Source organism: Zeus faber (assembly GCF_960531495.2).
Source record: "Zeus faber genome assembly, chromosome: 21".
NCBI lineage: Eukaryota > Metazoa > Chordata > Actinopteri > Zeiformes > Zeidae > Zeus > Zeus faber.
The window spans coordinates 20,091,581-20,100,627 of NC_137208.1; positions in this window are offsets into that span (position 1 = coordinate 20,091,581).

The window sequence follows — 9,047 nt, forward strand, 5'->3', positions numbered from 1 at the left end:
CCCAGCTTCTCACCCTCTCCTCTAATCCTCCCTTTAACTTTAAATTCGTCTCTCTCTCGCTTTCGCTCTCTCTCGCTCTCTTTTTTTTTCTTCTTTTTTTTTTAAGATGTGAGGGTCCAATTAGAAATATCTGTCTATCGGGGAGCCGTGCCAGATTATGGTCCTGCAGACTTTAAGACGGGCCAATCCACCTCCTCTCCTGAATGGTACAATTGAACGATTTAAAAATACTCCTCTGTATGGAGAATTGACAAGTGAAACAAAAATATTCTGACGGTTGTATCTCACACTCCTCTTGGAAATCTTGGAGCGGAATCTCGTGACGATACAGTAATGACAACAACCAAAGCCATGAATGACCAGATTAAATACATATTATTTCAATGATCTCTTCGCCTAACAGAATGTGGATATGATGGCCGGGCAGGCAGATGTATTTATAGTTCATTTCCCTCCGCTCGCTTCCGAACAGGCTCGTCAATTTGGAAAATGGTGTCACTTTGCTTCTAATCGAGCCTTCACGACCAGGAAAAAAACGACATCGACGCTGCGTTCATTGTTACAGTATCAAAATAAACGAAATCCAGGACATCGTCTGGTCTCGTTTCACCGTGGAGAAATGATATGGATTTATAACGCTCTCTGTGGGATACTCAGTTCTGATTGTTCTGTCGTGGACATCAGGGGTCTGTTGTTTCTGAATTACGACCGCCGTGTGTTAATAACGACCGTTGTCACGGGCAACCGCTTCCCCGTTTGGAGTTTACGTCCCTCGTTAGACTATTTTCTTGGCTGAAGCCCTTAAATTAGGCATACTTTATTTCGTAAGTAGCCGTGTAATAAGGGATAATGTGCAGCCAGCCGCTCATTATCCCAAAATAACCCCCTTCAGGGTGATCAGGATTCTTGTGTCACCCTGAAGCGGGTTAGTTTGCGATAATGAGCGGCTGGCTGCACATTATCTCTTGCACAGTATAACGAGCAGCTCTAAAATCCAGCAGATCTTTCGCATGTTCTGGTTGGAAACGTGTAACACAACACATTTTTCGATAATGACTCACTTCTGGACAATATCCCATCAGGTTTTGTATATTCTTTCCCTCTGCATTCTTATACGGTTGTTGGTTGTTTGGTGCTTTCGGTACTTCTTGAAATGAATGTAACTGCGGTTCATTGCTGACCTTAAAATGTATTTTAAGCCATTAAGGAAGTTATACACCACATCCAATTACAACAGAAAACGGGCAGTAAAGTTGTTTTCTCTATTGCATAAAGGCTGCCGTTTGTGTGTGTGTGTGTGTGTGTGTGTGTGTGTGTGTTTGTGCGGGCGTGTGTGTGTGTGTGCGTGTGTGATAGACTTCTGCCTGGACTGAGTGAGGGAAACTGAATGCCTTTATAGGGGCAGTTTGTTCAAAACGGGGGGAGTGGTTCAGTGGTCCAACTGTGTCGTGTCTCTGATATTGGACCGTTTAACGTGCCTCAGGATGGTGCTTTGACTACCATCAAATGTTCTCCCAAATCGTTATTTTTTTTGCAGTTTCCCCTCAATTCAAAAACATCGATATTGATCGCAGTCACTCAGCATTGTATGGACTAATTGCGGGCCAAATTTGAGTTGTGCCATGAGCAACTACTGTGTGCATCCGTACTATATGTATCTTTGTATGTAGGTGAATACATAGGGGGGTCCTGTTTGAGCAATGGAACCGATTGCACAACCCTGCCAAACACAAAACAGTCATGAGGGTGGTTTATCTCAGTGTTTCCCAACCTGTTTTTCTGCCACGGCACCCTTTTTTTTTTTTTTTACAACGAAATGAACAACTACCAAACAACATCCCCAAGAACATGCAAAACATATGCAATTTTTGATGTTGCAACACAAAAGGATGATTTCCATTATTTATTTATTTTCAGTAGAATTGAAGGGGCACTGGGACAGAAAATGACAAAGACGGATTCATCCAATTTATTTTATTTTTTTGTCATTGAAGTTTTAATTACATTTTTTTTTTAATCCATCATTCTACATCCATATGACTCATAAATGTCTTAGGTTATCAATATTATACAAGTAAACCTTCCCAGGCATACACACCCAAACAGGGAGGGGAAACAAAATCAATCGCAATCAAATAAATAAACCAAAACAGAAAGAAGATCGATTACATCACCCAAAACAACCCACAAATGTACCCATTTTAATACAGCATGCAGTTCTTTGGATTCCGGGCCTTGGATTCTCTCCCTACCTTACTGTATAATGCAGTAAGCCTTAATGTACAGGAAGAAACGATCTCACGCTCTCTTAAATGTTACGCTATTGAGTATTTAAAGGACGCCCTTTCAGTCATAAGTCTGACCCATTCAGTGAGTTCTGGTGTTCTCGTGCTTTATAAATATATCTTGACTTGACTTGACTTGTGTTCCTCCAGTTCCGCAAATCAAGTTTTGCTGCAATGGTGCAACCTGTCAGTATTACTGTAATTCAAACTGTGCTTTGGTGACACCCTGTGGTAAAAGTGTTTAGTCCCCGAGGAGATGCACCTGAGGGGAGACTGGTAAGGGCTGTTCCACCCATTCTCCAAGTTTCTCCAGCACCTCCTTCCAAAAGGGAAGAACCACGGAGCATTCCCATAAAGCATGTAAGAATGTGCCAGTTGCTTCCCTACATTTCAAACACCTTCTATCTTGTATCAGGCCCATCCTAAACAACTTCATAGGAGTGTAATAGTATATATTGATAATTTTGGAATGAGTAAATTTACTTCTAATATTTCTTGTGGCCCAGCCAGTATTGGATATTATATCATGCCATGTCTCCCACAGTGGGTATTTATGATGTATTTGTAGAACACTGAGGCACTGTGCATTTTGTTCGGTAAATCAAAGAGCTTCTGTACCATATTAGATTCTTCTAAACTCCTGGTAAGTTTGAACACACTGCCTTTACTGCTCCTTAATTCCAGAATTCTCCCTTCCCTTTAAAGTTAAACTGGTCAACTAACTCCTGGTAAGTCTTAAACGTTGCATCTCTATATAAATCATTGATCACACATATACCACTCCCTTGCCAACGATCCCCCCTAAATGAATGGTTATTCCATGGAACAATAAATCTGTCTGTATTGAGATTTCCCATTATTTCAAGAAACAAAGGGTCCCCCTCTGCCACCCACCTGCCTGTTTCCTGTAGTCAGGTGAAGAGGCAGCTGGAGAGACTGCACCAGAACAAGGCTGCCGGTCCGGATGGTAACAGTCCCAGGGTCTTGAAGGTCTGCGCGGACCAGCTATGTGGGACGTACGGGCCAGGTACAGGATGTACGTCTACAGCACCTCTTTAACAGCAGCCTGAGCCAAGGGAAGGTTCCAGTGCTGTGGAAGACATCCTACCTTGTTCCGGTACCTAAGAAGCCTAAGAAGTCCTCTCCATCTGCCCTCAATGACTATGACCTGTTGCCTTAACATCACACATCATGAAAGTTCTGGAGAGACTGATATTGGCCCATCTCACACCTCAGGTGAGCACCTCTCTGGAGCCCCTGCAGTTTGCCTACCGCCCCAAGGTTGGCGTTTGAAGACGCCATCATCTACCTGCTGCAGCAAGCCCACTCTCACCTGAACAAAGCAGGCGGCACTGTGAGGATCGTGTTTTTTGATTTCTCCGGTGCTTTCAACACGATCCAGCCTGCACTGCTGCGAGAGAAGCTCCAAGAGATGAGGGTGTACGCCTCCAAAACCTCCGGTATAATTGACTACCTGACAGACAGACCACAGTTTGTACGGCGGAGGGAATGCGTGTCTGAGCGGGTGGTTAGCAACACAGGAGCACCGCAGGGGACTGTACTCTCACCTTTCCTCTTCACCCTGTATACCTCAGACTTCCAATACAACTCTGAGTCCTCTCACCTGCAGAAATTTTCGGATGAGTCTGCAGTTGTGGGGTGTATCACTGGTGGACAGGAGACTGAGTACAGGGAACTGGTGGACCGCTTTGTGACATAGTGTGGAAACAATCACCTCCTCTTAAATGCGGCCAAGACAAAGGAGATGGTGTTGGATTCAGGAGGATCAGGACTAAGCCGGACACTATTTCCATCCTGGGTGAAGAGGTGGAGGTAGTGGAGGGTTACAGGTACCTGGGCGTTCACCTGGACAACAGACTGGACTGGAAATGCAACACTGAAGCTGTCTACAGGAAGAGACAGAACAGACTCTACTTCTTGAGGAAGCTCAATGTGTGCCGCAAGATGTTGCATATCTTCTCGCAGTCTGTTGTGACTAGTGCAATTTTCTTTGCAGTTATCTGTTGGGGCAGAAGCATTAGAGCCAGTGACTCCAAGGAACCGAACAAACTGATAAAGTAGGCTGGCTCTGGGCTGGGAACTGCTCTGCAGCCCTTAGAGCTGGTTGTGGAGAGAAGGATGTTGCATAAGCTGCTCAGCATAATGGACAACACTACACTACCCCCTACACAACCTACTGGTCCGACAACAGAGCGTCTTCAGCCAGAGGCTCCTTCAGCTCCGCTGCAATGAGGACCGTAACAAGAGGTCATTCCTGCCCACTGCAATGGTCACCTACAATGACTCCCCTCTGTGCCAGGAGAGGAAACTCCTCCTCTGAATAGGAATGCACAAGGCACATTTTTACTTACATTTAACTTCCACTCTTAAGCTTTATCTTTCACTAAGTTAAATTCTATTTTATTATATTTATTTTTATACAGTACAGTAGCCCTTTTATATGTATATGTATATACACATGTATATGTGTGTGTGTATCTGTATATATGTATGTATATATATATATATATATATATGTGCGAGTGTGTGTGTGTGTGTGTGTGTGTGTGTGTATATATATATATATATATACAGTATATATATGTATATTGTAATTGATTCAAAACAACGTGTGTTTTGTACATTATGTGTGTTTTGTCATGTATGTCATTGCTGCTGCAACACTGGAAGTATCTCTATCTTATCTTATTTAATGTTCCTCAGACCACATCCACTGGGAGTGCTCTAATATGGGGTTTCTTTCTCCACCTATTTGTCTTATCTGTGTAAGGGCCTGTATGATGGGTTTGAAAGGAGCTTCATAGACTTTTCTATTTTTATCCGATCCAAGTGGGAATCATATTCAGTCCAGTGCCAAGCTAACTTGGCCATTTCCAAAGACAGATTGTATATTTCCACATTTCTGAGTGCCAAGGCGCCCCTTTCCACAGGAGTAGACGACTTCTTCAATCTGATCCTCTGTCTTTTCTCATTCCATAGGTAATCCTTCACAATTTGATTATATTGTTTAAATATCTTATTGGGTACAGGTAGTGGTAACATGATTTATATGTAGTTAAATTGTGGAGCTACCACCATGTTAATAGTATCTATTTTGCCCCACAAGTTGAGATTACTTACTGTCCACCTTTTCAAGTTTTTTTTTTTTTATCTCTTGAAGTAACCAGAATCCGAATCATAATTATTATTATTTTTTGCACATACAAGGAAAGTGACTTGGTGAGGTCGGTGCATTAAAGACACAATACAAGCAAAAAAAAAAAAAAAAAAATTTCAAATATTGAACAAAGAATCAAACAAAATATTAATAAACAAATATTTACACACAAAGTTATTCGGAATTGTAAATGATGTAGACTGTGAAAGGCTAGTAGGCAATGAGTAAGCTAGAAGCTATGAAACGGTATGAGACATGTACACTATATTTGGAATAAATCTAATATAGATTTACGAGCGTGCATGTCTATACATTTGTATTGCACATGATGACACACTGTGTCATCATGATACACATGATGACACACATGATGACACATTGTGTGTGTGGTGGTAATGGTAACGAAGTTGATCGCAACAGTATCTTCCAAATCTGCACACAATCTTAAACCCGAGTATTTCATGCTGGAATCCACTTGATTTGGAAAGTATAAACCACCGATGAAAAACATGCTGTAGATACAGGCATAGCCTCTGACTTATGCCAATTCATTTTACACCCAGAGATTCCCTAAAATCTCAATCTTGTTTAAAACTAAAGGTACAGAGTTCCCAGGGTCTGATATAAGTAATAGGATATCATGTTAGTACAGAAAAAAAATTGTGTTCACAACCCCCACCCCACACCCCTGTAATGTCTGCATCCGCTCTTAGTGCTGCAGCTAGTGGTTCTAGAAATATAACAAAAAGCAGAGGACTGAGACGATCTCCGTGCTTTGGACCACTTGTAAGGTTGAAGAAGGGGGACATCAGGCCACGAATTAAAACAGATGCTTTAGGTGATGAACAAATCACCTAGAATCCTTCTCCAAAGCAAAATATTTTCAGTGTATGTGTCACAACTTAGGTTGCCATGTGTTTGTTATTCTGTCACTTATCCTGTTTATTTCTCCTACTATTTCGGATTCGGCCTTCCCTGGAGTTCTGCTCCTCCCTATCGCCCCCCCCCCCCCCCCCCCCAGTAAGGACTGTGACATCATAGCCTTGTGACAACATGTCTGTCTCGCCCTGTGTAGGGTAGGTTCAGTTCACACTCGCTGGGTCAGATTGTCTAGTATCTTCCACCCAGTTCTCCCCTGTCCATGCCTGCCTGGTCCTGACCGTGTTAGGCGCCATCTGGATTCTGGACTTGTCCCTTTCGGATTGTTAGCTGTACGGACTGATTTCCAGGTTTGACCTCCTTGGCTGTCTTTTTCCCTGTCTTCTGCCTGAGAGCCATTAAAGAACTGTTACGTCTACTTAATTGTGTCAGTGGTCGTTCTGTTGGGTTCAGTTCGGCCTCAGCCGTTACAGTGTGTATGAGGAAAGCCCATTCCACCGTGTCGAAAGCCGGCGTTAAGCAAAATGGCAGCTATGGGTTTGTCCTTGTTACGGTTAGACCAAATAAGATGTAACACATGTCCAACATTGTCTGACCATGAGCGCCCCTTATCAAATCCAACTTGTGTATTACATGGGATACTACTCTCTCTATCCTTGGTGCGAGCACTTTAGTAAGTATTTTACCATCCACATCTATCAAACTTATGAGTCTCAAGCTATCCGGGTCAATGGGGTCTTTGTCCTACTTCAGAATGATGCGAATGCGAATGCGAATGATTCTGTATATACATCAGTCAATATGGCTGCCAGTATATCAATATAATTTTTCATAATATTCTACTGCTAACCCATCAAGTCCTGGTGATGCATTTCTAACTTCTGCTACTTCTACCTTGTTTTCCTTCTTTTTACTTGAGAAAGCTATTATTTTGCCCCTTACATAAGGCTTGGAGGCCTCCCATGCTATGCACAGTTTCCCTGTCAAACCTGTGTTTGTTTCAAGGACATATCTGATATCTTCCTCGAATGAATTGGTTAACACTTTATCCTGACACATTCTACCTCCACCTGCTTGTCTTCATGACATCTGTCCCAATTTTCAAGCGTCATTGCACAGTAGCATGGTCTGGCCAAAATACCAAGACTCAAGACAGCTGTGGCTGCTTAAACATATATGTTTAAGTGTTAAAGTGTTGCAATATTCCCTTAAAACACAAGAACAATGCAGAGATTGCCCCAATCAGCAGGGTGACATGTCCTCATTCAGCAGGGTGTCAAGCAGCCATGTGTCAAGTAGCCAGGCTGTGTTGGTCCTCCAACCATTTGCATTCTGGGTGCTGGCTGAGTGAAGCCAAGTGTGAGGGGAAACTTAGGTTATTATCTCAGAATCACAGTTTGCCACACCCTTGTCATTAACAAGTCATAGCTTTAAAAATATTTGATTGATTTGCACAAGTGACACCTTGTTTTGAAGCGCTGATTCTTCACTTTCAAATGATGCAAAAAAAGTCAATAGCCACTAAATATACCTAAAGTCTGTGGTCGGTCACATATACACATACTGTAGCCCCACACCAAGGTGAAGCCAGGACTAATCCCTGGCCAAAACCTACCTTAACCTACCTCCATTTTTCTTGGCCTCCACATATATTATTCTGTCTTCATTGTCTTTATGTTGACAGAGTTCATGTTTTTATTTACGAGTATTGTCACCCCACAACTTTTGCCAGAATAAGAGCTATGAGTCAACCAAATGAGTCTCCTGTATATGGGCCACGTTCGCTTGTTGGGATTTAAGATATGCATAAGCATTTTCTCCTTTTCGCAGGGTTCTGTGATCCATTTACAGTGCATGTTCCAGGTAAAATAAACCTTATAAAGTTAACAATAACTTGATATTTTGTATACTCTAGAATGTGAGAAAACCTACTTACTAGTAAGCATTAAGGGTGCTTGCTGTCCGCTCTCAAACCAATCAAAAATAGTAAACGTGCGGAACACTGCACAAAACACTGCATGAACATAACACAAATTCCAAACAAACAAACAAACAAACAGTAACAACAAATATAAGTAGATTAAAAAAACCTTAACCTTAACCCCTTCCCTTCCACCAGTTAACCTCTGATAACGTGCACCCTCCCTAACTCGTTCATGAGTCTTGTACAATGGCCAACCCTAAGAACCTCCCAAATTCCTCTCCTCAAAATTGAAATGTGTCATCAATAACATATCCTTTTTAAATGGCAACCCAAATCCGCTGGAGACACCCACCTTTAAAGAAATTGTATAAAGCAGGCTTCGACTAATCTACACAAGTTAGCATACAAACCCCTCTATAAACATAAAATAAAATATGGACAGAATGGCACAACAGAGCCTTGTCTGCCAGAGTCCCTGTCTGTTAGTTCCAGTACGAATGAGAGAACTGGTCCATGTCAATTTTCTTCCAGAATAAAATATTATACAGTGAAGCAGTTCTCTCTCGACCAAAATAATGGTGGAGGTCCTTTTGTGGATCCCTTTCTCACAGATAAAAGAAAACGAAGAAAAAGTAAATCCAGGTCATGGTTCGTCCCTACCAGCAGTTCGGTATTTCAAATGTCAACATTCATTGAGCATGTTTTTCATACTAGTTCAGCCTATTCGCCTGTGGCCATTCAATGGATTCTTTGTCCAGAAAGTCATCGAATTTCATCCATT